General features: G+C 38.2%; 1 protein-coding gene across 3 annotated transcripts in view; it reads left to right on the plus strand.

Annotated features, from left to right (window-relative positions):
- Ncald (neurocalcin delta) overlaps positions 1-18,426 on the plus strand; it is a 391,592-nt gene that overhangs the window by 204,642 nt on the left and 168,524 nt on the right. For 2 of the 3 annotated variants that reach the window (XM_078016848.1, XM_013357529.4), the window contains exon 3: positions 14,123-14,218. The gene's annotated coding sequence lies outside the window, so the exon portion shown is untranslated. The remainder of the gene's footprint in view (positions 1-14,122; positions 14,219-18,426) is intronic. The other variant, XM_021724989.3, reaches the window with a different exon arrangement.

The raw sequence follows: 18,426 nt of genomic DNA on the forward strand, positions 1-18,426 counted from the left end.
AGCATATAAAACTGGAAGAGGAATCTATAAAATCAAGCTTGATGCCAAAAGACAAGTTGGCAGATTGTAATGGATCATTGCAAATTCCTGCAGCCACCTGGTGTGTGATTTAACACTTCTCTGAGCTTTTGTTCCATGATATTTGGGGCTGAATTTATTCCCATTCCCTTGTCAAAAGCAATGTTTTTAAAAGGCTGGCTGTTTTCCTTCCATTCTTGTTTACACCTTGCCATCCTGCTGTTTACAAGATTGGTCTCTCACGCTCTGCCTGGGGTGTTTTCTATTATTGTGTCGCTAAAATTGCCAAAGGAGTTTTTTTTTTTTTTTTTTTGAGCTGCTCTGTTTTGAAGAATGGGGGAGCCATGGTGTCCTGTGGAATCCCAGCCTGGCATGGCATCTCCCCAGTGACAAAGGCACAGAGCTATTATGAACCTGTGACCAACTGTGAAACTTTGCACATTCAAGTATTTTAAATGCTTGAAAGTGTTATTGTGCATCTCATGATTAGAGATATGATATCAGGTACGCTCCTCACGAGGGCTGGGGCCGTGTGCGGGAAGGTAGTGTGAAAGGTGATTTCTTTTCCAAGTGAAACTTGCCATTTTCTGTCCAGAACTGGGTTAGAGATGATGAGCTATTGCTTCCCGCCCCTCCCCCTCTGCATCCCATCTTCACCTTGATCTGATCTTTCTCATCCATCTGAATGATCCTGGGTCTGGTGATCAGGTGATGCTCTGCCTGGTTACCCAAACATGATGGCCCCCGAGGAAAGGGGAAACGGGAAGCGGGAAATTATAGATTTGATCTTTTGAAGCATGGACTGCAGAAAAGACAAGGGATGTGAGTAGAAATTGCTTTGAATCTTGGCTTTAATTATAATTTTAGTGGCTCTTGGAAGCAAATGGCATGGCCCCAGGTGAAGTGGTAAAGCAGGTCCAATTTCCCTGGCCTTTCTGAGTCTGTTCCCAGCTGCATCATCTCAGGAAGCCTTCTTGCTCCTTCCCCTTCCACCCATCCTTCTCTGCTTCTTCTGGTGCCTGTTGGCCTAGCTCAGATCTTGATTGGCCTATCTCAGGCTTGGTACTTCAGCTTTCTTTCCCTGTATGCCCCTTTCTTCCCATCAGAATATCTAGTCCGATGTTGTCCCTTCTGGGATAAAGCTATCTCATTTAATACTAAATGAACATATATTAGATCAGATGCCTATGCTGGATGTGTCTCCACGAGGGTGGAAGGAATATAAAAAAAAGCACAACTCTCCAGGCCTCAGAAGACCTGGGTTTTTTAATTCCAGTTTTATCACTTATTAGCAGGTGAACATGGGTCAGGTGACTTCACCTTTCTCAACACCTATGTCCTCATCTGCATAGTGGAATTGATGAGTCCATGCTAGCACATCTCAAAGAACACGAGACTTTCTCCTGCCAGGATTATCGTAATGCTCTAACGAGATGAGACAGTTGAAATCTCCTTATAGATAAGAGGTGCTATGCAAGTGTAAGGTAGGAAGGCAAAAAGGTGCCTTAGCCCTGCTCCAAAGGCATAGAGTCTTTACAAAATACGATATAGTGAAAAATCTTCAGCCAGCTTTTAATGTTTCCTATAACCACAGTTTGTCTAAACCTGCTTCCTTGTCCATAAAAAAGGATGCACTCAGACCCCATAGGGTACAGTGAGTGTTAGAGATACTTCTGGGCTTATGATGGGTGATGTCCCAGGAAACACCTCATAGGATGAAAATATCACAAGTTGAAAATTCTTTAAATACCCCTCACCTACTGAATGTGATTTAGCAACATGGAGCACTGCAGAGTGTGGGCTATTTCCTCTCGTGACCATGGCTGACTGGGAGCTGCGACTCCTGGTTGCCTTCCATCAGGGAGAGAGAACTGCTAGTCCAGGAAAAGATCCAGATTCAAAATTCAAAATTATGGTCGCTGCTGAATGCAGATTGTTTTCACACTTCTGTAAAGTAGAAAAATTGTAAGTCTAACTATCCCCAGTCAGGAATGTCTGTAAATGAGAAGATGGGTATAAAGTCCCTGAGCATAGTGCTGCTTGTCACTTGGCATGTAATGCAGGGTTGCTATGCAATGCAATGTTAATTCTCTTCTCTCTTTAACATGCACTTTAAGAAGTGACTCTCTAGAGTATGGCACAAGAGTCTCTGCATACTTCACTACCTGTGTGTGTGGTAGATCCAAATAACTGAAAGTGGCATTAACATACCAAGAGGGATGATCTAATCCAAGACAACATTAAATAGATGGACATTCTCCAACATGGGGTTAATTACAGGGCCTTGTTGAAATCCAGCGGCGCCGGCCGGGTGTGGGGTGGGGGATCAGAAATAGTGATCCTGTTTTTAATTAAAATTTTGATGTTATATTCTCCCTGTATATTTTTCATTATATTTGACTTTAAGAATATTTGCATGATTTTCTATGGTTTCTTTTGAGCCTTCCTAAATTTTATTCCATGGCAAGTATGATGCTCACTTGCCTGACTTCACCCTGCTGTTGCCCTGTACTACTCTGGGCAGAAAGTTCCAGAGAGGTCTTAGGTCCTCAAGCCCCGACTCCTTCTTTTCCCTGAATTTAGTTTAATCATAATCTAGTGAAAAGAAAAGACTATACCAACTGAAATTTTGATGTTCTTTCCAGTTATGTGACTACAATGAAAAGTATACTTTGGAATGAAACAAAGTAAAACTTCATCAGGAGCTTGATTTAGATTGGGGGTCACACTCAGTAGCCCCCATCCTGGCTGCCTGTTTTAGGTCAAGTTTTATTGGCACACAGGTCCCCTGGTTTGTTTTTGTGTCATCCGTGGATGTTTTTGTGCTATAATGGCAGAACTGAGTCATTACAACAGAGAACATGTGGTCCGCAAAGCTGAAAGCATTTACTATCTGATCCATTACAATAAAGGGTGGTGGACCTCCAATTTAGATTATTAAAGCACTCAGAAGTTCTTAGGTAAGAATGCGTATTTGGTATCAATAGAGAAGTCCCAGTTGTTTAGAGATTTATGTACAGAGAATACAGGGGCTTTTACTACTGTTATAACCTTCTATCTGTAAGATGTTGGGATATGGGGAAGGGATTGGAGAAGCAGCAGTGGGTGGCTGGGGTTTCTCTGCATTGCTGGGAGTCCTGTTGAAGTCCAGCCGACATGAGATACTTACATGAAACTGACATTGTTCATAACTGGTAGTAAGCAAACATGGGGTTTGGGGAAAATTGCATTCATTTGCATCATCCATAAATGATTCATGCATTTAATCACTTCATTCTGTTAATGTTAAGTTTTTAACTGACTGACTTCACTAATTCGACAAACATTTAGTGAGCATCTATTTATGCAGAAACTGTTTGAGTCATCTTCAAACTTCAAACTACGTCTCAGTCTGAGCATGAGCAAAATGGAGATAGGAAAGTCCTAGAATCATATTCCGATGTTCATTGAGTTTGGGGTGCACAGAGAAGGCCACAGGGAGATGAGAGGAGGTGAGCTCATGGAAGGCTGTGATTGCTGGCTTGGGGAGCTTGGACTATAGCCATTATCTAGCAGGGAATTTGTTTGATCAAGGAAGTGGCATACCCTCACTATGCTTTAACTAAGGTGTCAATTAGTAGTCTGTGGAGGGTTGTAAAAGTAGATGTAGTAGGACTAGTTAAAGGCAGTTTCAGTAGCCTGGTAGGATTTGTAGTCAATACAGAAATGATAAAGGCTTCATGTTAGAGGTAGCCATGAAAATGGAAGGAAAGACAGATCTGAGACCACGGTTTAGGGTGAAACCAACAAATATTCAGCCATTCAAAGACAGAGGGTTCCTGGATTTGGAATGGCTGAATGAATTGAGGTCATTGGAGGCTAGAGAGGGCATTAATAAAAATAAAATTCAGGTAGAGGAAGCCGGGTTGGGGGGATCAAGAATAATAATTTCAGTTTTATATATAATGAATTAGGAGTGGTATAAAACGCTTGGGAAAAAAATGAATCATAGAGAGAGAGAGATAGGCGGAGGGAAAGAAAGGAAGAAGGAGGAGGAGAAAGAGGAGTAATAGGAGAGGAGGGGGGAAAGACAGAAATTGGTGCTAGAAATGAAGATTTAGGAATTAAGAGAGAAAAAGTAACCATCGAAGCCACAGGCATATGAAACATCAAGGGAAAAAGTTAAAGGACAGATGAACTCTGAATAAACAACTATGGTAAGTTGTGAGATAAAAATGGGAAGCTCAGAAAAATTCAATTTCAGATCAATAAAGAATAATGTCTTAGTGGAAGAATGTCCTATGCAAAATTTTAGACATATTTATAAAAAGAACTATATTTATTGTTGACCTGAAATTCAAATGTAACTGAAAATTCTACATTTTTTACTTGCTAAATCTGGCAGCCCTAGACTGCAGTGATTTATGTGATAACCGAAAGAGGAGAGAGTGGAAGAGTCTGGGAATGGACAGGCAGTTCCCAGGAAGATCAGGATGTTGTAGTGTCATAGAATCAAAGGACAGAATCAGTTTCAGGGGAGTGAAGTAGGAAAGTTGCATTTGGCAACTAGAAAATCAGTAGGCACCTTACAGAAAGCAGATGGAGAGCTGGTTGCAAGGAGTTAAGAAGTTAATAACGGTAGAAAGATGGAACCTTCGTTTAGATCCTTCAATAGGAAGCATGACGTAAATGTAACCAGCAACAAAATCGAAGGTAAGTTTGCAGGATTAGTCAGGCTGGGTTGATTTCTGGCTTTGAGAAGAAGCCCAGAGAGGTGGTCTGAAGATAAAAGAGAAATGATGGGGAAGAGGTGAAGTGAGGTGTGGATGACATTGGAGGAGACCTTCAGGACATAGTTGGAGGAATTAACCTTTACATGGAGGATGCTCCCTGTTCATCTGCCATGAAGGAAGTTGGAAGACCTGGACAAGGAGAGGGTGATTTTGAGAGTAGGGAAGAGAAGGAAGACTCTTTATTTCTATTTGTGATGGAAAAAAGAATTGGGGGAGCAGAAGGGAAAGACTCAGGCTCAAAATACCACCTCTTTGCTGATTGTGCAGGACAGATATGATGAAGAGCTCAAAGGTGCTTATAATTCATCCAAGTGGGAACAATATGTTTCTCTCATCTTGTGTTTTCCTTCAGCTCTAGCAATCCATATTGATTCATAGCCTGTGAGATTGCCCACTAGAGAGGGGAAAATAACAGAAACAGAACTGAACAGATTTTCTCCTCTGTTTTATGAACCCAGGAGATTCTGGCTATAGAAGGAACAAAGTTGTTTATCTACGTCCCCAGTCCTGGAATGGGACAGCGGGAATGCCTTCTAGTAGGCATTTTGGGGGGGGACATGAGGAATTTCTAGTCTGGGTTTTTTGTCCTCCTCTGTGCAGATTGTATCATGTGGGATTAATGGCTCTGCCATGTCACACTCTGCATGCCAGGGGCTCACAGATTCACATGTGACACATGTTGGTCTCAACCATCCTTCTGTTTTCTGGAAGCTGAGGTGGAGAGGCGGCAGGCTATTCTGCAAATGGCAGACGATGAGGTTGAGAAACTCAGCCCGCCATCTCATAGCCGCTTCCCTGTCTTCCGGCAAGAGCAGGAATGTCCTCTGCAGCACGGAGAGGGAGGGAGCCATTTGCAGAGCTGTGGAAGCTTGGGAGAGCTGAGAAAGAGAAAGAGTTATTTCAAGGAGGGGGTGGGGTGTTGCTGTCTGCCTGGGGAAGCTCTTCAGTGCCTCCACCTCCAGAGAACATTAACATTTCCAGCTCCTGCTCCACAGCCTTCTCTCTCCCTCCCCCTCTCTCCAACACAAAGGCACAAATGAAATTCCTAAAAGTAGAATACTGCTGTCTAGTTATTTTTAGTATTTGCTGTTAGTATTTATCAAGCTTTTCAGTGTTAATTTGTCCTCCCACCCATTTCTCTTCCTGCCTCTGTGTGCTGGGCTGAGGCTGGAAGGAGCACACATAAGAAACTGCTGGTGACCTCCTAGAAACATGTCCTAGAGAGAGGAGACAGGAACCTTCAAATCAGTCTCCCCCACTCCGTCCTTGAAGCAAAGGAGAAGGAAGGATCTCTATTCCATCAGCTTTGGAGAGCAACACAAGCACAGGGGAGAGTGAATCCATTAGAATGTCTAGGTGGCCCTGGTCAAAGAATTGAGTCAGGGAAAAAATGTCATGTACAGATGTCATCATGAAAGCAGAAACGGGCCAGAGGCGAGGTAAACAAGTAGAAATCAAGGAGAAGCAGATGTCAGGGGAGAGAGAAAAATACATAAAAATCCATGCAAATAGTTAGGATTTTGAGAGAACTGAAGAGCTGGAGAAAGATGGGGTAGGGTTGACTTTGAAGAGCCAGAGGAGGAAAGCTCTGCGGCACTGTGGCATGCTGCGGCTTCCTGCTGAAACCCTGCTCGTTCCTGCCTCAACTACCTGTCCTGTCACCTGGAACCAGCCATGCTCGGAGCAGTGACATCCTTCCATAGAGAAACCCCCAGGATATGTTTTAACAGAGAGCTATGGCATAGAAGCAGGACCTTGTCAAACACGAGTCTTGTCAGACTGCACGGTCACTGGATGTCTTCCCTGCCCATCAATGTATTTGTTTCTTGGGGAGAAGAAAAGAATTGTTTCTATTTGCATCTTTAAAAAAAAAGTATTGGTTTCATGTTTGCATTCTTTTAAACTTTATTATCATTTTTAGTTTCTATAAAAATATAATAAATGAAATGAAAAGAAAAATTCAATGAATAGGCTAATAGCAAAGTAAGCAGAGGAAAGAATCAGTGAACTGTAAATAGGATCATAGAAATTACCCAGTCAGAAAAACAGAAAAAAAAAAATAGGCTGAAAATTTGTAAAAATTTTAGAGAAAAGGAAAACAGCCTTGGGGATGTATGGAAATATAAAAATTATCTAACATTTATCATTAGCCTCCTGGGAGGAGAGGAGAAAGAGTGCAAGGCTAAAAATGTACTAGAGATTTTTCCAAGTTTGGCAGAAGACATTGGTCCCAATATATAAATGAAAAGACAAAGATAAAACAATGGATTTAAGAAAAAAATATGTATATCGTCTATAAGAACCACCCCCCCCCCGAATATAACAATAGAAAACAATAAAGCCTAGAGAATGCAACAACACTGTCAATGAAGAGACCTAACTTACATTTATAGACGCCACCCAACAACAGACTGGACATTACTTTTAAGCAGTCATCAAAAATATATTGTGATAAACTACAGAAAAAATCTCGACAAATTTAAAATCATTGAAATCATACAGAATATGTTCTCAGATCATGATGGAATCAAACTAGAATTCTCTAACAGAAAATTGCCAACAGTTGACACGGAATTATCATCAACAATTATTGACTATTGGTGGGTGTGCATACCTGTAATATCAGTTACTTGGGCGACTGAGGTGGGAGAATGGCAAGTTCAAGACCAGCTTAGGCAATTTGGTGAGACCGTGTATTAAGATAAAAAATGAATAAGTATGGGGATGTAGCTTAGTGGTAAAGCATCCTTGTGTTCAATCCCCAGTACTCCCCTCTCACCCTCCAAGAAAAAGCTCTGCTAAATAATTAATTTGTGGACCAAAGAGGAAGTCTCAAAGAAAAAAAAAATACGTTGAAGTAAAAATACAAAATATAAAAATTTGTGACATTTGGTTAAAGCAGTTCGGAGAGAGAAATCTACAGCATGAGTGTAATACTTATATTAGAAAAGAGAAGTCTTGAATCAATAATCTAAGCTCCCATCATAAGAAACTAGTTTTTCAAGAAACTAGAAAGTAAGAGCAAAATAAATACAAAGCAAGTACAAGGAAAGACATAGTAAAGGCAAGAGCAGAAATCAATTAAATTTAAAAGATAAAAACAATAGAGAAAATAAAGAAACAAAAAGCTGTTTGTTTTTTGGAAAAGGTCAATAAAATTGACAAACTTCTAACAAAGAAAAAAGATATAAATTACAAATATCTAGAATCCAAAAGGGGATATTACAGACCTGCAGACACTAAAAGAATAATAAGGGAATACAACTTTATACATATAAGTCTGATAACTTATATGAAATAGACTAATTTCCAAGAGAGCACAAACTACAACTTACACAATGTAAAATAAACAGTTTAATAGCCTTATGTCTGAGGAAAATGAATTAGTAATTTAGAAACTTCCAAGATAGAAAATTCCAGGCTCCAATGATTTAATTGGAAAATTCTACTAAACATTCAAGGAAAAATTAACACCAATTTCTACAACCTCTTACAAAAAAGAGAAGATAAGGAAACATTTTCCTAATTCATTCTATGAAGCTAAGAATACTGTGATTCCAAAACTAGAAAAAAGTATATATCAGTAGAAAATTAGAGACTAATGACTCTCATGAATATAGAAGCAAAAATCCTTGATAAAGTTTTAGCAAATAGCATCCAGAAATATCTCAAAATAATTATACATTACAACCAAATAGGATTTATTCCAGGGATGAAAAGCTGGTTCAATATTTGAAAAGATAAATCAATGTAATCCACTATATAAATCGAAAAGAAAAAAATCACAATGATTTTAATTGATGCACAAAAATTATTTGACAGAATTCAACTATTCATAGTAAAAAAAAATCAGAAAAATAGAAATGAAGGAAAACTGTATCATTAAATTGATAAATAATATCTACAAAATGCCTTCAGTGAATATTGTACTTAATAATAAAGAACTGAATCCTTTCTACATAAGATCAGAACAATGCATTAATGTCCTCTCTCACTACTCCTATTTAACATATATGTAAGTTTCACACAGTGCAAGTTAAGAGAGGAAATAAAAGTTATACTGCTCAGAAAGGAAGAAATAAACTGCTCCTTTGATGGTCTACTAGGAAAATATGATGGAATCTATTTAAAAACACCTAGAACTAATAAGTGAGTTCAGTTAGATTGTTAGAATGTAAGATAAACATACAAAATTCAATTGTATTTCTAAATTCTAGTAACGCACACATGAACATTGATATTAAATACACAATATCAGTTGTCATCACATATGAAATGCTTATGTGCATTTCTATCAAAACATGTATTGGATTGGTGTGATGAAAAGTACAAAATGCCAACAAAAGAAATCAAAGAACATTTAAGTAAATGGAGAAACATACAATGTTCATGGATCAGAAGACAACTTGGTAAAGATGTAAAGTCTCCCCAAATTGATATTCGGATTTAGGTTTAATGCAGTTTTTATTAAAAATACCTGCAAGAGTTCTGGATATACATAGATCAAGATTATTCTAATATTTATGTGAAGAGGAAAAGAAACAAGAAGGTCTAAAACAATTTTAAAAAAGAAGAAGTGGGAGGAGTCACTAAGCCTGATTTCAAGATTTATCTAGCTACAATAATCAAAACTATATGGAATTAGCAGGGGAATAGAGACAATGATCAAAGGAACAGAATAAAGAATCTGGAAATAATTTTTAAATACTATAGCTAACTGCTTTCTTGACAAGTATGTGTAAGTAATTTAATGGAGGAAAGGGCAACAAATGGTGCTGGAGCAGTTGGATATCCATAATTTAAGACAAACAAAAACAAAAGTCAAAAAATATATATATCATATATTTAAATATAAAACAAAATTGTAAAACTTTTAGAAGAAAGCATAGGAAAAAAATCTTGAGGACCAATGAACTGCTGAAGACTTCTTAAACATGATCTATAATGTATATATGTGACTACATGAACAATGTGATTCTGCAACATGTACACTCAGAAAAATAAAATTATATCTCGTCTATATTTGATATATTAAAGTGCATAAATGCATTCTACTGTCATGTATAACTAATTAAAACAAATTTAAAAATTAAAAAAATATTTATGTGATACTTTTCATTCCACGGAATGCGTCTCAGCAATGAAAAGGAATGAACTACCCCATACATGTAACAACTTGGATGGATTTAAAAAACTGTAAGTCAGCTGGGCATGGTGGTACATGCCTTATAATCCCAGCAGCTCAGGAGTCTGAGGCAAGATGATCAGGAGTTCAAAGCAGGAGTTCAAAGCCAGCCTCAGCAATGGTGAGGTGCTAAACAACTCAGTGAGTCCCTGTCTCTAAAAAAAATACAAAATAGGCTGGGGATAGGACTCAGTGATTGAGTGCCCTTGAGTTTCATCCCTGGTACCAAAAAAAAAAAAAAACCCACCAAAATTGTAAGCCAAATTTTAAAAATTTATCCAAAAGCCACATGCTGGATAATGATTTTATTTTATTTGCAATTTTATAAAATGGCAACATTATAAAGATGGAGAATATATTAGTGGTTATCAGGGATAAGAAATTGGCACTCAGAGGGTGGGTGTGACTATAAAGTGGTAGGGAGATGGAGTTCAGCACAGTGATGGAACGCTTCTGTATCTTGGTTGTTGTGGTGGTTTCATGAATCTATGCATGTGATAATAGAATAATAGAACTGTAAAATATGTCAGCCTATACAAAATATTGTTTTATTTTGCTATTCTTGGATTTTATTTAAAAGAAAGTTATCACTTGTGTATAGTCAACTGATTCTTTCTTCCATTCATTATATTTCTATGGTTCACCTGAGCTGTTGCATGTAGCTGTGATTTGATTTTCCCTCTTATCTAGTATTCCATTGTATGAACGTGATTATATTTATTTCTTTGTTCTCCTGTTGATGGACATTTGTGTTTTTGCTCTAATCTTCTTCTTGTCTCCTGGTACAAATATGTAAGTGTTGGGCTGGGGATGTGGCTCAAGTGGTAGCGCGCTCGCCTGGCATGCGTGCGGCCCGGGTTCGATCCTCAGCACCACATACCAACAAAGATGTTGTGTCCGCCGAGAACTAAAAAATAAATATTAAAAAAAAATTCTCTCTCTCTCTTTAAAAAAAATATGTTTTTCTCTATATGTTTCAGTCTTTTTGTGCTGTTATAACAAAATATCTGAGACTGCGTAATTTATGAATAACATAAATTTCTCATAGTTTGGGAGACTACAAAGTGCAAGATTAAGGTGCTTGCAGGTGCATGATCTATGGGGATCAGTCTCCACTTCCAAGGTGGAGCCTAGTTGCTTTAGCCTCTGGAAGAATAAATGCTGTATACTCACATGGCAGAAGGGCAAGAGGGTGCTCTCTTGAATTTGAATCCCTTTTCATCAGTGTGTTAATCCCACTCATGCAGACAAAGCCTTCATGACAATCCTTCCAGTATTAACTCCTTAATACTGTTGCATGGGGTGTTAAGTTTCAACTTGAAGCTTGTAGGGGACACCATCACTCAAATTTTAGCACTAGAGAATGCAGGTAGGGGTTTGCTCAGGTGGAGGGTGTGTGAGCATGAAACTTCATAAGATAAGGCTAGTTTGTTCCTAGTGGTTAAATCAATTCATACCCCACCCACCGTAAGTTTAATTTGCATTTTCATCTGTCCATTCGCCATTCTTGTTTTCCCTCCTGTGACATGCCTGTCTGATCTCTGGCTTATTTTTCTATTGTGTTGTCTTTTTATGACTTATTTGTAGCATTTCTTTATATAATCGGCATATTGGTCTTTTGCTCATTTTACATGTTGCAAACTCATCTCGGATATTGGCTTGTCTTTTTCACTTCTTTATATAGTTAGTACCTTTGTGCCTTAAGAACTCCTTTCCCATTTTGAGGTCAGAAGATTTTCTCTTGTATTTCCCTCTCAAAGCTCAAGCTCTATGTTTTTCACAACTAAATCCTTAATCCTTCTGGAATTGGTCTTTGGGTATGGTTTCTCCTTGGGTTGGTAAGTCATTCCAACCTCTATGAGAGCTCTGCTATCTTTTAACAGTTGAGAGAATGAGAAAAATCAAGGAAGAAAAGTCATCTGCAGCAAGGTTTGGCAAGATGGTTAATTCCTCCTTAAGTGGCCTTGAATAGATGATGAGATGACAGGTCTCCTTTGCTGCAGCCAAGATATTCTTGCATCATCAATTTTTCAAATGTTGGAGTGTCACATGTGAGAAAGGAAAAAACAACCCCTGCCCCCTAAGTAATGGATCCCCACTTAGCATTTGAACTTGGCTTAGATCATTTAAACAAGTTATTTGCTGGATTTTTTTAAGTATAAATTCAAAATGCCAGTACATAAAGAATTCAGAAAATAGGTTCTGCATTTGGAGAGCAATGCAGTTTAGACGAGGAGTCAAGTGACCTGGGTTTAAGCCTTGATCTGTCATTATCTGGTTGAGAAACCTTTCTGTATCTGTTAGGATTATGTTCAGTGGGCTATAACAAGAATCCTTCTACAGTGGCTTAATCAAAATGAGTCTTTTTTTTTTTTCTCAAATAACATACCCAGAACAGGTAAGGCTGGCCCTGTATAGTGTCTCCTTTCAGTTTAGGTTTTATAGCCTGTGGATTTTGTTTTTGTGCTTGTTACTTCATGGCTACAAGATAGAGGTCTTCATCCAGAATTGTATCAGTATTTCAGGCATGAAGAAAAGGAGGAGCAAAGACCAAACAGTGAATGCCAAGTCCCTTTGAAAGAGCGTTCCCAGGAGTTCGACCTAGTAATGTCTGTTTGCATCTCTAGAGTCAAAACTGTTTCACCTGCCCATCATTTTCAGCTACAGTTTTAAGCATGGAAAATTCCATCTCTGAACAAAATTAAGATTCTGGAAGGAAAAAGGATGGACTGAACATTGGAGAGGCAACTGGCAGTATCTGTCCCACTGTCTAAGCTTCCACCAGGGATGCCTGTCCACCTCTGGAAGGGTTGTTTGGTAACAAAAAGAAGATTGAATGCAAGAGTACTTTATACACTATTAAATATTTAAATACACTAAAAATACATTTCATAATCAGAGTGGAAACTATTTTCTCAGAGTATAAATCCAGTGATAATGGTAAGATCTTCTGAATCCCTGGGGTAACGAGTATCTTTTGAACCTTGGTTTATTCTCTTTCAGACATCTTGTGATAACCAAGAATTAGCATCTTTGTGGATACACACGCTCAAATATCAGTCTCCAGAATATTGTGGAGCATTGTTGTGGTGGATATTTACTGATCTTTCCCACCTTTTCCCTTCTTCAAAGACCCTTGAATGTTTTTCCATGTGATTTCTGTTTATATTAACTCTACCTTCACCTCCAAGGATAACCCTGGAATAATTTAAGCAGTTTAGCATGCTAAACCCCAAAGAATAGTGATTGATTCAGTGATGGGCTACTTGAGGGATCTCAGAACTTTTATTGGGTCTGCCATGAATCTGAAATCCTCTTGGATGATATATCTATATGTATCTAGATTTATATCCATAACTATGTCTATATAATCTTGAAGTGCTGCAGCCATTTTTTGTACCAAGAGGGGAGTAGCCTGAGGATGAACTCAGTCCATAGAGAAAAACCTGTGCTGTGAGAATTATAGAAAATCAAATGAAACAGCAAATTTCCAGTTTCCCAAACTAACCTTATTTTTGTTATTTATTATTTATTTATTTATTTATTCTACTCAATGAATCAGAATATATCCTCATTTTGTTATTATATAAGTGAATTTGAATTGTGTTTACTGTTACTTATAACCAAAAGATTGCTAGATGAGAGTTTCTATATATTTTCCAGGATATTGTAGTATTCTGGTCTATTATTTATTATTTTAAATAAATTATATATTTTAGAGTACATATTAACACATTATATATGAACATTATGTATATGTGAATATATGTATGAGAATATATATATATTTTTTTTCTGAATTAAGGCTGTAAGACCTGAATGTAACAAAAAAAAATGCTTATTTCTCCCAATAATTAATGGTCTGCATCATATCTGTCCAGAGCATTTAAGACTATAAAATGTGGGGTCCTGATTCCTGTTCTGTTGAGGACTCTGCTTATTACTCCTGTGTTATAAGATTCATCTCTGTGTCCTTTGAGCCAAAGACTAATAGGGTTGAGATAAGACAGTGTTCTTGTAGGTGTGTTTCCTGTTTGTTGTTTGCAGAGGCAACTACAGAAGAAAAAGGGGTAGCAGCCTTATTTAATTTTTTCCCTGAGTTGTGAGATGTTCTAGCAAGGCATTCACTAACCATGAGTAATCTCAGTTTAGGTCCGTTGACCTGCTGGTGACCTGCTGGTGATAAAATCTGCGTGGACCAGTGGAAGGCTCTGAGGTCCGAGACACTGTGTGACTGCTCACTGTGAGTTGCTTTTTAACCTCTTGAAATGCCTGGGTTTTAGATCGTGTCAATTATGATTGAAAACGCAAAGATGTTATGTCCTGGCTAGGTTGTGCATTCATGCTTGTATAGAACATAAGCAAATAGAAAATACTGGCTTATGTCTGTCATGGAGTATCTGTTTTCATTTTTTACCTCTTGGGGAATTTGTATTCCAAAGAAAGCTCTACACCCCTTCTAATGTTTAGAAATATTCCTAGTCTCTTCTATGGCAACTGATTAAAAGAGAATGTTCTTTAAGTATCAAAGAGATTTCCTAAAATAAACAAAGCAAGAGATATGATAATGAAATAAAAATCTGGCTTGTTGCTTCCTAGAAAAAAATGAGTAGCGTGTGCTTCCCCTTACTTTCCAATCTATTCGTTCGGTTTGGGAAATGGAAGAGAATTCTGTGCAGCGAGGAGATGGGATGTTTTCTAATTCAGAGAAGAGTCTTTTGAAAATCTATTACAGTATAATTAGGGCAGCAGCAATAGCAATAGTAAATTTCCTGTTAAGATAGGTACATTATAACTTTCCTAATTTGTTGCTCTCAGTCTCCAAAGCCATCTCATTGAATACTTAGGAAATTGGCTTTTTAGGAAGGGAAATCTACTGGTATATTAATTTCTTGGAAATTTTTCAAAATAAACGAATGCCCCCAGATAAGAGCCAGCCAAGATTTGTAGGTGAAGCAGAATGGCTTAGGCCTTGGGAATACTTTTTGTGCCTGTTGAAAACAAAGCATAACTATAAATCTAACATTTTCTTGGCTAACTAATTGTATATGAGGAACAAATGACAAAAATAAAATAAATGGGAGCAGGAACAAAACTTTCTCTTTTTTTGAGTGTGTATATTTTGCTGCTATTGCAGGGAAGGAAGCTAAGTCAATGTAACATGAAACTCAAATGCACTTAGCTCTTCATGCTACCTCTGTTTCCCCCATTTGGTCTCCATGGTTTAATTAAGTATTCCACAAGCAACATGGTTCATCTGAATATAACAAGAAAGTGAAAGTAAAAACTGTTTATTCCACATCTGAAGGGCTAGTCCTTTTAACGAAATCTATAGGATAATAATAAAATGTTTGAAGTCATGTTAAGAAAAATCGAACATTTTTTCCTTGGTGACACTGAGAACCCTTTTGCCTTTCTTCTAGGTAGAAGGTCATGATAGAACTATATGTATAAACAGGCTAAGATCAGGCAGCCTGAGAAATGCCTTGTTCTTGTGGAATTTGGTTGGAATTTGGATACCATGACCGAGACATAGCAGTAGCCACCAGACCTTTCTGATATCAAACTAAACTATAAGAGGCTAATACGGGTCCTTGTTTAAGACGAGAAGCTGGAATGAGATCCAACACGAGAACCCTCCCCCTTCCATGGAAGGGTGCAGAATGTTCACATGCTATGGGCTTCTGTCCTTCTCACCCCTCCTCCAGCATCCAGGCTCCCCTTCTGTGCCAGTGACCACAGGGACATGTGATTCCTTCTGTAGATTCCTCTCTGGAGTGAGCCCCGAATAAGCCCTACTTCATCTCTGGTTTATGAGGAGCAAGGAGAAGTCACAAGAGTTCATGGTGCACGTTCATAGGGTCTGCCAGATGTAAGGAGGACAATGTCTTGTTGAGGACTGTGCTTTTTACTCCTATGGTACAAGACTCACCCTTGAGTCCTTTGAGCCAAAGACCAATAGGGCTGAGATGAGTCAGTGTTCTTGTAGGTGTGTTTCCCATTTCTGTCCATTTCTGTTCCTTTCTTGAGAAAACTCTTAGAACAGGGAAGAAGCCACTCTGGGGTGGTGGCTGCTGACTGGAGAGAGCAGTGGACAGGGGGAAGAAGATGCCTTCTCCAAGAAAGGTTAGGTGTAGGCTTCCTAACTGGGGCTTTCTAAAAGAATGGCGGAAGTCAGCAAATAATCCCCCCATTTCCTGGGCTTTAGGGAATGTTACACAGGAAATTCAGGCACTCTAGTAAAAACAGTCTAGAGGCCAAGAACCAGCTAAGAAGGGATGGGAAGATACATGTAAAGTTGTTTTAATGTGACGTGTATGAATAGACTCCAGGTTTATGATTATTCCTGAGATCCTGTTGCTTGAGTGTCTCTAGCATCTCCATTTCAGGATGTTACTTTGGAATTACATTTTTCTATACTTTTCTGCATTAATAAACTCTTTCCTCCTCCTCTTAAAAATAATGAATGTTTTAATCCTCTTAGCCTGAGAGCTCACTAACGTTTTATTTTTTTATGTCTCACAAATGCCCCTGCATCACTAAGCATCCATTTGTCAACAGAATACCTTTCGTTCAGGAACCATAATGGAGAGAGATTATCTCAGAGACTGAGAACATAAGACGCCAAATATCCAGAGGATAATTAAAGTCTGCTTCCAGATGTTTTCAGATATAGACATAGACACAAATACTGATCATCCAAGTAATTGATTTCCTGTCAACCATTTTCCACTCAGTCATGTTTTTAATGACAAAAACTAATAAATTCAGCAGAAAAGCAAACACAAACTGCTTTTCTATTAATACACAGCAAAAGAAGAGGAAAGAGGTAGTTATTTCCCAGAAATTTTGCAACATGTTCTTTTAATGCTATATAGACCCAGGAGGATGTAGTTTGCAGGGATAAACAATGACTTCAATTAACCTAGTACCTCAAGGAAAATGATAGGGCATGATATGACCCCGCAATAACAGATCGTGTTCCTAGAAACATAATTCATTAACATAATTCAATAAATATCAATTGAGTACTTGCTATGTGACAGGCACTGTGCTAGATGATGGGGAGATTCATGGGGACAGGAAAGAGAGGCATCTGCCTACTGTTGAGTAGGGTGAGATGGGGAGGGATAATAATCAAAATATCACACAAACATGTTTTATAAGTGTAGTAAGTACTCAAATGGAAAAAAAAACAACATAAAATAACAGAGATTATCCCTAGGCTCTTTGGGGATGAGGGAAGGCTTCTCTCAAGAATTCTGAAGGAGATGAAGGAGAGAATGCTGTGGGCAAAAGCCCTGAGGTAAACAGAAGGAGCATGGAGCTTACTAGGTGCAGAATCCAAGCCAGAGTTGCTGGTAAGCAAGAGGAGAAGGAAAGCTGAAGAGGAGTTAAGGGCCAGATCATGAGGCTAGGTAAAGAATGAATGAATGAACGAACAAATCTGAGTAGCTCATAATAAGGAATAAGTTCAATTGGCTCCTGTTGTTGATGTTAAAATAAAAGGAGTTTGCAATTGTATGATGGCAGCTGTTATACCTCTGGAGAAGGTATTCATTCATTCATTCATTCATTCATTCAGCCAATAAACACAAGGCAAAACCCCTACAAATTCTAGTAGGCAGACAGTATGCCAATAAGCAAATGTTTTATAGTAAATTTTTGTTCATGAATAAGTAGTAAATGGAATTTAAATATATGTTTCATTGCACCCAAGTGTGGTTATGCTGTTAAATAAAATAAAGTTACGTGTCTTAACAACCCTGGGAGGAAGCTCAGGACAAACATCCTTCATAGCACTCAATTCTCAATAAGAGACTTTGAAGAAATTCCAAGAGAGGAAAATATGAGAGGGAAACTTGCAATGTTTATTTATTAATTTATTCTTGATTTTGAGGCTCTGGTGATGCCACTGTCTCCTTGCCTCTCTCCAGAGTTGTAGGGAACAGGTAAAAAGATGAGGAGAGCAACATATGTCTTTACAGGAAAATAACTGAGCCTGATACCAATTGAGAAGGATCTGAGAGGCAGAGCAATTCAGAGTGTTCTTATTTATTATTACAAGAAAAGTTTGGTATATCTTATCAGACACTTAATATAGTTTATACATTATGTATATTTGCCACCTCTAAGAAAGGTTCACATCTTACAAGCAATGCATACCTTTAAGGAATAGGATTCCTTTTCCGCATTCCCCAAAGCCATTATCTGTTGGTGCTTCTTAAAAATCAACAGTAACTTTTCATGGATGATAATAAATCCCTGGAACCTTGATTGTGGTGTATTGATAGGCCTTGATTCTGTTGTAAGGGGCTGTTCTGTGCAATGCCAGATGTTTAGCAGCTTCCCAGTGCCAGTAATATATGACCCTAGTCATGTTCTCTGAAGATTATGTTTGAAGAACTCCTCATGGCAATGTGTGCAAATCTGCATAGAAAGTGTTAATGC

The sequence above is a fragment of the Ictidomys tridecemlineatus genome, chromosome 7 (assembly GCF_052094955.1).
Source record: "Ictidomys tridecemlineatus isolate mIctTri1 chromosome 7, mIctTri1.hap1, whole genome shotgun sequence".
Classification (NCBI taxonomy): domain Eukaryota; kingdom Metazoa; phylum Chordata; class Mammalia; order Rodentia; family Sciuridae; genus Ictidomys; species Ictidomys tridecemlineatus.